We start from the raw sequence: 15,555 nt of genomic DNA, 5'->3' as shown, positions 1-15,555 counted from the left end.
CCCAAACTACGCTCTCCTCCCAGAACTCAGTCATACACATAAATCTGTTTATTGTCTTTAGTACTCTGCCTCATTTTCTCAGGTAGCAGCTATATTTCTCTGTAAAGCGTCTACTTTCATGGTAGACCAATGTCTTCAACTCCTTGAAAATTGGTGATTGACTTCTGTTGTTTTTTTGGTGTGGGGAGGATTCCATCCAATGCAGTCTCCCAGAACAACAATGGCTTTCTCTTCAAGGATCTGTGGGCTCTATATGTAAGCTCTGAGCTTTTGCAGAGTTTTATACATGTGTGTTCAACTACCCATTAAGTAATACAATGCAGATTACAGTTTATACCAGGGAGTCCAGAGCTACCTTCTAAATAGATTTTAATATTCATCCCACACACCTGAGGGAAGCTTTCCCACAATCAAGAAAACAGAGTGGAATATATATTATAACATGGTTTAACAGCCCTCAGCCCCATGAGGGAGTCAAAGCAAACAGCAGCACCACAAAGAGAAAACAAACAAATCAATAAGAAAACAGTTTTTGATATTTAAAACTGGCTAAATGGTGTTAAGGCCCTCAGACTAGCATTTATTGACCCAGTTCTTTAAAGCCAGGTATACAAAGCAGCCAATATTGGTTAAATAATACTTACAATTTTCAGGGGAAGGAAACCTGAACTCTCATTTCTGCATACACATAAAAACAATGTATTGAGCTTTTACACTTGTGCTTGGGCCCAACATGCAGGGATTCTCTTTAGCAGTTCCGGAGTGAGGACTAAGCATCTGTATTTGAAAAGAGATGCATGTTTGCTTCTGAAGCTCAGCCAACATTAAAATCCATTGGTTTTAATTCTGGGGATCAGATATGCTTGAGAAAATCTTACTTCACAGAAAGCTTAACATACACAAAAAAATGCTAAAGTCTAAAAGTACCAGAACAAATATGTGATATTTTAAGCCAGGCAATCAATGAATGAATGAAGAGCAATGAACCATTTTGCCAAGGATTAACAACTTTGATGCAAGTCCCAGAGTTACTCTGTATGGAATGAAATGATGTATTAAGTAAAATGAAGATTGGAGATCATCTGTGGATTTTAACAGTCCTGCCTGCTCATCTCTGCCAGCATGACGCTGGACAATAAACAGAATACATGGTTAAATTTCACAAGGCAGATGCTCCCTTGGAAGAGATGTCTTAGTTTACTTATCAAAGGCAATTTGTATTTGAGAGGCCTAGAAGAAAGAATGTAAAATGATTGGGAGATGCTGGAGAGTGAAATAATCTCAACATTTATTAAACCATCTCTTCAGCTCAGCACTTCTTGGAATCAGAAAACCTAACTGGCAGAAAACAGCCAAATCTAAGTACACATCTAGGTGGTTTGGAATAGGAAAACTGGACCCAGAGAGGAGGCAGCAGACACTGTTGGCCAACCGATGCTGGGGGATGAAGAGGAGAGAGAAGGATTGGCTGGGCAATGATTGGGGAGGAGGTTATCTGTCTACTGATACACAGAAGAGAGGGGGGAGTTTTTCTAAAGGCATTGGAATCAGAAGCAACCCTTTTGCCAAGAGTGGCCAAAACTTCAGTGTTGTGGAGATGGAAAGACGGTGCCATTCAAAAAGAAAAAGACCACTGTGTCGACTGAAAGAGCTACTACTATACTAAAGGAGCAAGTCAGCATTAGTAAAGAATTGATTCTTCTGAGTGTCAGGGACAGATTATCCAATAAGCAAAGTAAGCACATGCTTGGTGCATCAAGAAAACAGGGGTACAGTTATCCAAAGCAAAGACCCATAGACACCAAGCAGACAGGACTCCAGGAAAAGTGAGCGCCACAGTGGAAGGGAACTGGCAGGGCACTAAATGACACTGATACCAGCTCCAGTGTGTGAGAATGTGCCAGACAAAAATAAGGTTTACTCAGGGCCATAAGGACACCCATGCACAAGGTTGTTTAAGTTATGAGGTTCCCACCACTTCAACACCTTCGTTGACATGTGTCGCCCATGGTCCCCTCCCATGTAATTGAAACTTCTTATCTTGGAGGGCCTCTTTGGAGTCCACTATTTCTTTCTAATAAACAAGAGGTGGGTGTGGGCTGTTGAGCCTAACTCTTGTTGTTCACCCAACATGCAACTGGATCCAATATAAGTGGTTAATGAACAAGAACAGATTATATTAATAGATAACAGATCTCTGATACATTTTGTGAGAATCTTCTTGCACATCCTCGTCTGTTGATCCAGTAACTCCAGTGAAGAGGACCATGCTCTTTGCCATGGTATTAACACAAGGATATACTCTTGCGCATGTCCTGGTAAGCAATCAATGGAAACTTCAGTCCCAGATGATGGGCAAAAGTGAGGAAACTTCAATAAGTTGACAATTACAATGAATTCAATCAAGTTACTTTTCGACTGTATAGCATTTATGTACAGAGTTATGTCCTAAATTTTGCATTCAATCACTAATATTATAGTCCAATTTAAAAAGAAGCTGTATCATGGATAGCTAAGACACACACACACATATATTTATACCCATTGCCATCGAGTAAATTCAGACTCATAGCGACTCTATAGGACAGAGTAAAACTGCCTCATAGGGTTTCCAAGAAGCAGCCAGTGATTTGAACTGCTGACATTTTGTTAGCAGCCAAGCTCTTAACCACTGAACCATCAGGCCTCCCATATATATATGTATACGTATATGTATACAAAACTCACTTATCCCTTTGGAATGCAAGAGTAAGCAGAGGAAGGGGCACCACAGATTATCAGTGTTTAGGGTACTGACATGCCTTAATCCGACTCTGCTGAGGGTCCTAGTAGGAAGGGCAGTTGAACTCACTAAATGTTTGATAATGATGGAATAATCAAAAATAAATAAATAGTTCCAAGGCAGTTCTTTTCCCCTTAAATAGTAGGTGGGCTGCATTTTACATATTCTTTCCCAGCTCCAAATCTATCCTTTCTCTACTCTGTTCTGTAACCCTGCAAAAGACATTTCCAAGACATGGAATTTAGCTGGTTTCTTATTGGTTTCTGCCAAAAGGAGATGCCAGACAGAGATTAAGGAGCCCTTGTAGCATAGAGTTAAGCACTCGGCTGCTAACCAAAAGGTCAACAGTTTGAACCCACCAGGTGCTCCGTGGGAGAAAGATATGGCACTTTCTTCTATAAAGATTTACAGCCTTGGAAACCCTATGGGCAGTTCTACTCTGTCCTACAGAGTAGCTATGAGTCAGAATAGGCTTAACGTGATAATGGGTTTGGGGGACAGAGATTAGAAGGAGGAATTGGAAAGAAGAGACTTTGTTCCTGGTTTTCCTTGTTTCTGTCCACTTGATTCCAGCCTTCAGCTTCCTGTGGTCTTCCCAGAATCAGCCTCATCTCACCATCAGAAGTACCGGCTACTACAGCCAGAGATGCCTTTCCTCAGAGATTTGAATACCTAGATTTTGGTTACTTCACATGGTCCCTTTTTAATCCTCGTTCCTAAGAGTGTTAGCTGCTTCCTGCAGTTATTATCTCTATGCTACCTCAGTGCTCTCTTTTTCTCTTTCAGGCTTCCAAAGACTATGTGACTAATTCCCTGCATTCAATCTCCTCTGTTTTAAAAGCTTAGTGCATTCTTCAGTTTTCCTGACAGGACCTGCTCAACAGAGAAGGCAAGAGTGCTGGCTAATGTATTCAAAAGGAAAGAAAAAAAAAAAAAAAGCCAACTCATTAATTATATTTTTGTTTATACCTGCTTAGTTAAATCAATAAGAATTTACTGAGCATTTCTGCTCAGGGATGAGTAGAATATGTTTCAGGTTTAAAATGAATAGTTTAGACAATTCAAATATTTAAGTAAGATCCAAACTAAGGTATTTATTGAAAAATACAAAATATATAAATGTAAAATATTGTATTTACTTATTATTTATTCACCTAAAGCTCTTTATTTAAGCTAACTTCTGGTATTTTCCATTTTTATTTCCGTACCCAGGTCAACCTTGAAGGTCCAGCACTTTTTTCCTAATATCAGCCTCTCAAGACCACACTGGCCTGAGCCCCTTTTTCCTACTCAACTCCCTTCTAAGCCCACAGCTTCCTTGGCTTTATGTATTCCAGGGGGTGGACAAATGACAATTGTCCTTTGCTCCTGAATACTAAAACCCAGTGTGGGCCAATCATCAAGGCCTTTGGTTGACTAGGAAGAAGGGACAATATTCAATGCTCTTTTGTAAATATTCACACTTGAACTTTGGTAATTTTAATAAGGCCTCACTGTGAACGGACTGGATTACTTTCTCAAGTTCCATGGTGTGCTCAGTTTGAAATACCCCATGACCATGAGCTCATGCAGAGTAATTCAACCCCATAGCAGTGCTCAGATTTAATACCAAATGATGAGAAGTAAGCATTTTCTGCATACAACCCACACTCAACCCAGAGAAGCCTCATTCACACAGCTGGATCCCCCCTTTTTCCCTATTCCTCCATCCAGGCCCCTACATTTCCACCTCAATGCTTGGAGCCCCTAGGTCTTGCAACACTGTGTGTAGGAGTAATTTCTACCTTATTGTGTCTCTTTTCTCAAAGTTTTTAAATCTTTAAACAACTGGCACTGTTGTTCTTAGTTAATATAGAAACTACTCAGCATAAAAAAAAAAACTGTGCACATTATGATACTAAGGAGTTCTTTTCGATGCTGAGAAAGGTTCTTTATTTCCAACTGCTGGGATGAGCTCACTACTTGGAAAATTCTAGAGTAAATTCCACTTCAGATGAAAATATACTTATGTTTTCTAATAATTCATTTGAGGTGTCTTTGAGGCTGTGTTAAAAGTCTGCATGGCAGTTATGGGTTTCTTATTATGTGTGCTGATTTTCTTAAGAAAACTAAAATATATTCACTCAACAGTCACCCAAAAGATAAGATCTGCCTGTCTCTTAGGAAGGAAGTGAAAAAGAGATAAATAATCAGAAAACATATTTTGGAAATAAAAAGTAGATTTCAACGGTTCTATGTCATGTAATAAGTCTATAAACATAAAAGGAAAATTCCTTTTATATACATCCAAAGATCCTCTTGCTTGTGTCTAATTCAGACCCTTGTACTCTCTTGCCTAGTTTGCTAAAATAACTTTCATGCATCCCATATTTGTCCTAAAACCCTACTCCAATCTATTCTTCACACTATAATGTAGTTATTATTCAAAATACTAGTAAGCCATCACCTGTTTTGAATTTTCTTTGGCTCACAGTTAACACAAGGATTTTAAAAATTAAGCTGCACTCTATCATTCACCACAAATATACTACATTCTAGATACAAAAACTCACTTCATTCCCATTTCTGTCCTAATATCCTCCTACCAGTCGGGAGGCACGTGAAAGAGATTAGCCCAACCGACATTTATGAGCTAATTTGATTCTAATAGCCCAGAAAAAAAGAGAATACATGAGAAAAGTAATTCAAGACCCTTGTCCTCTTCCCTGCCTTCAAGGTAAAGCAACAGACAAATTCAAGACCTATATAGGACATCCTGGTGGATAATGTTTAAGCACTTGCCTGGTCAGTGGTTCAAATACAGCCTTTAAGGGAGAAAAGACCTGGCTATTTGCTCCTGTAAAGATTATAACATTGGAAACTCCTTGGGGCAGTTCAGTTTTGCCCAATATGGTTGATATGAGTTGGAATTACCTGATGGCATACAATAACAACATACAGGAAATAGCATTAACAAGACTTTGACTTTGAATTCACATGTAGGGTGAAGAGAGAGGAGACAAGAAAGACGATGGTTTTTTACTAGAGCAATTCTTTAGGTTGAGGTGTCATTCTTTGAAATAGTGAACACAGGAGAAAAAACACAATGAGGGGAAAGATGAGTTGTCTTGGATGTATTAAGTTTGAGCTACTTGTGTGAAGTTGAAACAGAGATTTCAAGATGGAAAAAGAACATTTGTGTCTATATTGTAGGAGAAATATGGTCTGGGGATATAGGTTATGGGCTCCAACTTATATAGACAGTCTTGGAAGCCATACAGGAAGGATATGTAAAGTGAGAAAAGATAGTCTGAGAAGCAGCACTTTTAAAGAAGGGGAGCCCTATGAAGAAGGCTGAGTAAGAGAATCAAAAAGGAAAGGGTTAGCAGGAAGCAAAGAGAAGAAGGTGTTTTTAAGGAAGAAGGATTGGAATGCTGAGATATTAAGTAAGGTACAGATCAAAAACCTCCATTAGATGTTGCAGCAAGTAATTTCACCACCATGTCAGAGGCTGAAGCTAGATGACAGTGGACTGATGAGTGAATGAGGTGGCAAGGAGACAGAGACTGCAGTATAAACTATTCTTTCAGGAAGCTGGCTTCTTCCTTAACAGGGAAAAGAGTTGACTATGAATATATTCTGGTGGAAAGTTGCCAGAAGAGACTGAAGCTTGAGGATAGAGAAGGAAACATCAGGAGACAAAGATCTCTGCATCATTAATTTCTCCAACTTTCCATTTCTTGGTACACAAAGCATTCTAAGATTCCCTAAGGTTAAAAAAAAAATTCTCCTTTTAGTATTCAGGAGCAGAAGACAATTGTCATTTGCCCACTCTCTAATGCATGGAGCCAAGGAGACTGTGGGCTTAGGTGAGAGATGTGTAGGAAAAGGCGCCCAGGGCAGTGAAATCTTGAAAGGCTGATATTAGAATGTTAAAGACAGTCTCAATTAGGCACAAGTAAGAGGATAAATTCACCAGGTACTCCTTGGAAACTCTATGGGGAAGTTCTACTCTGTCCTTTAGGGTCCCTATGAGTCAGAATCAACTTGACGGAAACAAATTTGGTTCTTTTTTTGGTTTAAGAGAATGTTTGGGGCCTTGGTGGAGCAATGTTTAAGAGCTTGGCTGCTAAAGAAAAGATCAACAGTTTGAATCCACCAGTCATTCCCTGGAAACTCTATGGGGGCAGTTCTAGTCTGTCCTATATTGTTCCTATGAGTTTGAATTGACTCCACAGCAACAGGTTTATTTGTTTGTTTTTAATATCTTTGGATTATATAAAAAGAATTTTCCTCTATTTTAGTAGACATATTAAAGGACATAGAACTTTTGAAATCTACTTTTTATTTCCACCTTGCAGTTACCATCTTATTTGTCTGCTTTTTTACACAGAAAAACTTAAAGGAGGTCTATAATCATTGCCTCCACCTCTTCACCCTATGTTCACTCCTTAGCTCATCCCAATTCTAACCCCATTACTCCTCTGAAATTACTCTTAAATGACATCAATGACTTCACCTCATCATAACCAATGAAAAACCACTTATTTTCTCATCTTTAACACATAACAGTATATAAGCCCGAACAAATACTCTCTTTTCTTGAATTTCGTGACACCACAACTCTCGGTTTTCTCTCTATCTCACTGGTTATTCTTCTCAATCTCAGCATGCCTCTTCCTCTGTCAAAGCATACTCCGAGACCAATTATGGACCCTATTCTATTCTCCATTCACCCTCATCCAATCCACCATGGCTTCAAATATCAAGTGCACAATAACTCCTAATTTTTATCTCATATAGTTATTATCCTACTTGACATTTCCACTGGATTGTCTAACGGATATTTCAAATTTAACACATCCAAAAACAGAACTTTTGATTGTCTCATGACTCCTCAACCTATTTCTCCAATCTTCATTTGAATGAATACCCTCATCAAATATTTCCCAAAGTCAACTTTATAGCATCCATGATTTCGCTTTCTCTTCCCTCTCCCTCCTGATATCCTATCCATATGCAAATCTTGTAAATTCACCTTCCAAGATGTAGTTTTACAGCTTTTCTAGATCTCTATTACAACTACCCTATCCACCATCATCTCTCATTTGAACCAGTGTAGTAAGTAGCCTTCTACCTGGTTATCTTGTTTCCTTTCTTGACCCTTACAATCCGTTCTCCTCTCACTGATCAGAGTGATTTTTTTCCAGCAAAAATTGGAACATACTATTCATCTGCTCAAAACCCTTCAATGGCTTTCCATTGTATTTAAAATAAAAGTAAACTTCTTAAAATGATCTAAAAAGCCCTACATGAATGATCTAATCCTGCCTGCTTGCAATTCCAAACTCATGACTTACTGCCTCCCTCTTGCTTTGTATGCTCCAGCCACACTTATCGTAGTTTTGTCTTTAAACATGCAAAGCTCATTCCTGCCTTGGGGTGAGTTTATGCTTATCCCTCTACTTGCAGAGTCCTGCCTGAAGAAAGGGAACCTTGGTGGTATAGTGGTTAAGTTCTGTGGCTGGTAGCCCAAAAGCTGGCAGTTCAAATCCACCAGGTGCTCCTTAGAAATTCTATGGGGCAGTTCTACTCTGTCCTGTAAGATGGAACTTTTGACAGCTACCATATTTGCATCTTAACAGATCTCACCTCAGCTATTACTTCCACAGGAAGGTCCTTCCTCATTTTCCAGTCATCACTCTGTATCACATCAGCTAATTTGTTGTCTTTAAACCAATTTATCTAGAGTCCCTGGGTGGCACAAACAGTTAAGATCATTGCTAGTAATCCAAAGGTTGGTGGTTCAAATTCACCCAGAAGTGCCCTGGAAGAAAGGACTGGTGAGCTGCTTCTGGAAGGTCAAAGTCATAAAAATTTAATGGAGGACAGTTCTACTCTGACACATAAGAAGTCACCGTGACAACTGGTTTGATCTGGGCTTTACAGCAACTATCACTCTGTGAAATCACCTTGCTCATGTGTTTGTTTACTTGTTTCCTGGGTCGTATCTGTCCCATTCAATGCTGTCCTATCTAGTACAAAGACCACTGCCTCGAAAATATTGTTGAATGTTTCTCTCTGAAAGTGAAAGGAGATGGAGTACTGAGCACATGTAGCAGTATTAAGAGGTAGGGCAACTCTTCCACTGTGGTGGGAGGAAAGGAAGAGAGGGGGGAAAAAAGATGAGTACAGATTCAAATAACTTGGTAGGTTTGGTGGCAGAAGGCAAAAGACAAGACTTTTATTTTCTCTGAAATAAGAAGATAGTGGGAAAAGCTTGAATTTATAGTGATCATTAAGAATTATTAGCAAAAGAATGATGTTATTATATTCATTTTCAGAAAGGTCAATCTGGTAGAATAGAACATGAATTGCAAGACACTGAACTAAATTTAGGGAGACAATTAAGCAAGACCCTAACCATATTCAGAAAAAAAATAGTGATCATGGGGAGAGAATGAGAGTGTATGTCAAATATCAGCCTTCTGTTGATTCACTGATGTTCAATGCTCTTTCACTCCCCTCTAACTATCTAGAGATGTTCCCTCCATTTAATCATTTACCACCTGCTCATCATTTCCTTTAAACTTAGCCCAACTGCTTCTCTGCTGGCATCACTGATCATGCAGAATAGAGAGGTAATAGTGAGGAAGAAGATGGACGGATCAGTACAGACAACACTGGAAAAACTCATCATTGTGTATTCTTTGGGGCAATAGAGATCATCTCTCTATCTGAATGCTTGCACATGAATGAAACCAAATAAGAAGAATTAATAGTTCCTCTGAAAGGGCATCTCTGAACCTGTTTAACTGGGAAATGCTGTCAATATCACCCTGCTAAGTAGAATGTGTGCTTTTTGCACTGATAGGTGTTGATGGACATAACCAAACCGTAAGAACAGTTCATTTCTGGCATCCTCTGAGGTTTGTGTTTTCAAAATAGTAGGAACCAAAGAACAGTCAGTGTGTGCCTGGGCATCCCCTCTGAGAAAATGTGTCTATGAAAACATCTGTTGTGCAGGAGGTAGGGGATCTGTCACACCACCTAAGAAATTGGAGCAAACAGCTCATTAAATTCATATAGCATACTAAGGTGGAGAAGAAACTATGAAAATCAAGAAAGAGCAATAAATAAAGACTTTGCATCTCTGCAACGGATATTGGTTTAAAGTATATCAGGAGGAAAATAGGTTAGGTATTAAGCAAGAAATTAACTATTAAGTTGTGATAAAAACTAATCAGGCCACTTATGGGATGGTCTTTCATAATACTCATGGAGTACCATTAGAAAGGAGTAAGGTGAAGCTCTGACTGGGAGAGAGGAATGGTTACATAGAAATATGAACAGGTGATGGAAAGTATCAAGAATAAATTCAGGGACTCGATTTTTTTTAAAGTTGTTCAGCCCAGCTAAAATACATAAAAACATAGATCCTTTCAAAATATGATTAATAATCTACTGTAGGCAAGTTGATGTAAGACATAATCCTATTCCTCAAGAATTTTTCTTAATGTTTGGAGTTGATTTACAATTTAGTTACAATTTCTTATCCAATTAGAATTGAATTATGTAAATATTTCTAATACTCTATAGTTACTTCCTGATAAGAATATATATATATACCAAAAAAAAAAAAAAAAAACCCAGTGCCGTCGAGTTGATTCCAACTCATAGCAACCCTATAGGACAGAGTAGAAATGCCCCATAGAGTTTCCAAGAAGCACCTGGTGGATTCGAACTGCCTACCTTTTGGTTAGCGGCCGTAGCACTTAACCACTATGCACATATATATATTACACAGGCATGCCTCTCTGCTCATTCTATACAATAATGTTTGCACAGAGCTTAGAACATAGTAGAGTGTCAATAAATATATTTTAGATTAATGAATCATCAAGTTGGATTGTTTTTTCCTTTTCAAACCCAAAATGCATTCATATTAAAGAATGGCTCAGAAAGTAAATTTCAGGATGCAAGCAAGTGTTAATTTTGCATTCACTTGACTGAAAATAGCCAAGTTTTGAAGGACACATGACAATTTGAACTAAGCAGTTAACATAGTTGCAAATTTACATTTATTAGTGTCTAGTCAACTAATGTCTATGACTCCAGCAAGACTGTAAACTTCATGAGGGCAGGGAAGTGGCTGTTTTTGTTTCCCACTTTCTCTTCAACAGCTAGCACAAGTGCCTGACTCAATATATGCTCAGTAAACATTTGTTGAATTTGTGGAATGAATGAATGAATGAATAGCAATCTTGTACCTGATTTTGCACAAGCCTTCAAAGACTGAAACTTGAATAAACTGACAAAAAAAATTAACCAATATCAAGGCCCTATTAGGTTTGGGGAGTCCTGGAGGCACAGTGGTTAAGAGCTACAACTGCTATCCAAAAGTAGGCGTTCAAATCCACCAGCCACTCCTTGGAAACCCTATGGTGCCATTCTACTCTGTCCTATAGGGTCGCCAGACATTGGAATTGACTCAATGGCACTGGGTTTGATTTTTGGTTTGATTAGATTCAGAGATGTGATCTCAGCCAAGGGGTGATCATATTTGGAATGGGTTATCACATTGAGGTCAGGACTCCCCACTAGTTAAATACACTGTGCAACGGCAGGCGGTAGACCAGAGGGCAGGAAAGCTGTGACACCTACCAAAGGAGTTTCTACAGGAGTCGAGCATCCTGTATCCTCCTGCCTGAAAGGTCCCTCTCTTTCTTTGCCTGCCTCTTATCTTTCCTTCGAGGTCCCACCAACCTCCCCTCCCTGCTATGAAGCCTTCCTCCTGTACTCCAGAACTCCAGAACACAGCTACTTCTCCAGTCTCTGACTGACCGCTGCAAATAGTCTCAGTGAAATATAAATTCTACCAGGTACTAGTTTTTAATTATTCCAGTATGGGTTTATATGTCTTATCATTTCAACAGACCCCCAACCTACTTAATGGCAAGAATTATATGGAGTCCCTAGAGGTGCAATGGTTAATGTGTTTGGCTGCTAACTGAAAGGTTGAGGTTCATGTCCACCCAGAGACGCCTCGGGAGAAAGGCCTACAATCTACTTCTGCAAAAAGCAGACATCAAAAACCCTAAGGAGCGCAGTTCTACTCTGACACACGTGGAGTTGCCATGAGTAGGAATCAACTCCACGGCAACTGGTTTATTCCTGTATATTGTTCACAGATCTTAGCAATGCCAGGCTTGTGAAAGTTTCTACTAAGTTCTAGAATGGAATTCACCTTTATTAAACCTACTTTGATGACGATTTTCTATAATTAGATCTCTCAACTGTTTAAAATATTGTGTTTCATTTTTTCTACACTTCTTGTTATTTAGACATGCTAGAGTTTTTTTTTTAACAATTATTTTCAAAACAGGGTCATTTTAAAGATACAGGAAATCTACTCAGAAAGGATGTTTAAAATGATGGAGAGCCCTAAAGCTTCAGTATCTCTTTCCTTTTCATGACACATGAAATTGTTTTAAGTGAAAAGAGACTAAAGAGAAGGTATTATTTTAGTTTTTGTGCCTAAATTATTTTAATGGCATGCCCAAAACAATGATAACTTGGAGCAGAGGGTATATTTTACTATTCTTATTACCAAACTCAAGGACAGAGCCATTCCTCTGAAATGTGGGCCAATTCTCATTAAATTGATTTCAAAGTATCTTTGTTTCTTTTAATTATACATGTCTATCTGCTTTCTAAGTCCTTTTATTTGACTTAAAACAGTCTCATTTTCTGACAAGTCCTTAATCTCTTGTAAGTTTCTCAGAGAAAATTAGTGGCACTCTCTGTCACAGAAGGTCACATACCCACAGCCCCAACACTCCTGCTGAACTTGGGAAGTTGCTGATTCTCTGCTTTGTGTGAGACCCTGGCACCTAAATTTCCTTTTCCAGGCTGCTGACAACCAGCTCCACTTAGCGCTCTGTCTCTGACTTGTCTCTCTAGACATTTGGGTCAACTGGGGTTTAGTAGCTGACAGGATTTCTCCTTCTTCTCCTCAGCCAAGGTCATATCCTGGGAGACCAGCACCTGGGCAGGGAGCAGAGGGACAGTCTCCCTTTGGTTGATGTGGACTTGTGATGAACAACTGCAATAAACCAAGAGGCATCTGTGTTCCCAAAGAAGCCTGGATTTACAATTAACGAGTGCTCTGTGTTCCTCTCTGTTCTGCTTCTCAGCATGCTTGTAACCACGGGCAAGTCAACACACCTCTCAGAGCCTCTGTTTAACCCCTTGTGAAAAAAAAAAAAGACATTATCTATGCAGCAGGATCACTGCAATAATTACAGGACAATAAATGCAAACAAATTATGTAAGTGGAATAGGTATAGGAATATAAACTCGACTTCTAAATGCAAGAGGGTGGTTGTTCCCAGTTCCTCATTTGAGATTACCAGTGCAATGGAAGTAGTTAGGTCAACACATTGCCTCACAGCTGATATCAGTTGGGATTAGCAAAAACCATTCAGAAGTTAAACCACTCAGGGTGGCAGAAAAGCTCAGAGCCACTAAAGCTTTGCAAATTTTTAGAAAAATAAGTGCACTTAAAATAATTACATACACAAGAAAAGGAAATGATTTTGCTCTACATGTTTCACATCGTTTCTGTTTGTCTGTCCATCATTGCAGTTGTGCCTTGAGGAGGGCACTGCCTGGATAGGCACAGAATGAGGCTATGGCAAGGCAAACTATTAGCCAAACAGTGTCACCACTAAATGAATTGTAACTGAATCCATTAATGCTGTACACTTGTAAATCACTTTATGGCTTGTACAATATTTTCTTATTCATTATTCCTGGACCAGTGAGTCATTTTATATAGGTATACGTACAAAAAAATAGGCCCCAGTTCATCCTCAGCATCACAAATTCTGGAGCTTCTGGAATCCTGGCTGGAAGTCAAAAGTGCAATCTCTCCTGTTCCACCGGCCCACCCTTCCTTCCCTGTTACTATCTAGGAGCCCCGGGACTTTCATGTGGAACTGCAACATGCCAGCAAACTGGCTGTTGTTGAGGAGCACTGGTTTCTAGAAGCTGATCTTGGCATAGCGTGTCAAAAGTAGGAACTTGAACAAAGTCTCCCTCAATTAATGGTCACAGAGTGAAGGTGCCGTTATTCTCCACATTTGCCAGTTTTCAAGGCCTAGGCAGGCCACTCCCTTGTGTTATATTCATGGAAGACAGACCACTGGCCAGGGTTCTTTAGATTAAAGCTATTTCGATGTGTGCTGTTCCACGGTCACGAGGCAAAGTAGATGCTATTCGGAGTATTGCTTCCTGGGCAAAAGAAGCACAAGAACGTGCAAGCAGCTTAATCTCTTTTAGAAGATTCAGGCTTCCAGGCACCCTTGAGGCCAGGCTCACAGCAAAATGGGACAAGATGGGTCTTTCCAGACCTAATGGTTTTAAGGAGACTAGAAGGACCCCAGAGGTCATGGTCCCCAGACCTTCTGTTAGCCCAAGACAGGAACCATTCCCAAAGCCAACTCTTCAGACAAGGACTGGACTGCACTATGGGATAGAAAATGATACTGGTGAAGAGTGAGCTTCTTGGATCAAGTAGACACATGAGACTATGTGTACAGCTCCTGTCTGGAGGGGAGATGCAAGGGTAGAGGGGGTCAGAGGCTGGCCAAATGGACATGAAAATAGAGAGTGGAGGGAAGGAGTGTGTTGTCTCATTAGAGGGAGAGCAACTAGGAGTATATACCCAGAAAAAAAACAAACCCAGTGCCATTGAGTCAATTCCGACTCACGGCAACCCTATAGGACAGAGTAGAACTGCCCCAGAGTTTCCAAGGAGCACCTGGCAGATTCGAACTGCTGACCCTTTGGTTAGCAGCCGTAGCACTTAACCACTACGCCACCAGGGTTTCCTAAAACAGTGGTTAGATGCCACAATGTAGGTGGCAATGCCTTCACCGTATGCATGTTGTAAGGCCCGAGGGCCTCTTCCATCCTTGTCAAGGGGAGTGCCAACCTTCTTTCCTTTCATACAACACAGAAGTACAGCAAGGTATATATAAGTTTCTGTATGAGAGGCTGATTTGGTTTGTAAACTTTCACTTAAAGCACACTAAAAATTAAAAAAAAAAAAAGATGAGTCTTCCACACTGGCTTCACTTAAAGGCTGGAACTGAATTCTTGCATTCCCCAGCAAGTGTTGTTGTGTGCTATCAAGCCGATTCCAACCCATAGCAAAACCTATAGGGCAGAGTTCTTGTCAGGTGCCACGAATCAGTTCTGACTCATAGGGACCCTATGTACCACAGAACGAAACACTGCCTGGTTCTGCCCCACCCTCACAATCGTTGTTATGCTTAAGCCCATTGTTGTAGTCACTTTGCCAATCCATCTGGTTGAGGGTCTTCCTCTTTTTCACTGACCCTCTACTTTGACAACAACTGCCCATAGGTTTTCCCAGTCTGTAATCTTTACAGAAGCAGATCATAGAGTGGCTGGTGGGTTTGAACCGTCAACCTTTTGGTTAGCAGCCAAGCACTTAACCATTGTGCAACCAGGGTTCCTTCCCCAGCAACTACTTGATGCCTATTAAATGCCGGGTAATCGTGAGTCCTTGGATGGTACAAATGGTTAAGTGCTGGACTACTAGCCAAAAGATTGTGGTTCAAATCCACCATGTGCCTTGGAAGACAGGACTACGATTTGCTTCCTAAAGGTCACAGCTTTGAAAACCCTATGAAGCAGTTCTACTCTGCACATATGGGGTCACCGTGAGTAGGAATCTACTCGACAGCAACTGACAACAGCAACAA

The 15,555-nt window shown here is 40.0% G+C and overlaps 1 non-coding gene across 1 annotated transcript; it reads right to left on the bottom strand.

Annotated features, from left to right (window-relative positions):
* Positions 1 to 14,655: 14,655 nt before the first annotated feature.
* Positions 14,656 to 14,781, bottom strand: LOC111752141 (U6atac minor spliceosomal RNA). The gene has a single exon (XR_002787144.1). It is a non-coding gene; the product is annotated as a U6atac minor spliceosomal RNA (small nuclear RNA).
* Between the last annotated feature and the right edge of the window lie 774 nt (positions 14,782 to 15,555).

This window comes from Loxodonta africana, chromosome 7 (assembly GCF_030014295.1).
Source record: "Loxodonta africana isolate mLoxAfr1 chromosome 7, mLoxAfr1.hap2, whole genome shotgun sequence".
Classification (NCBI taxonomy): Eukaryota; Metazoa; Chordata; class Mammalia; order Proboscidea; family Elephantidae; genus Loxodonta; species Loxodonta africana.
The sequence above is the reverse complement of the archived record's forward strand: the minus strand, read 5'-3'. Positions and strand labels throughout refer to the sequence as shown.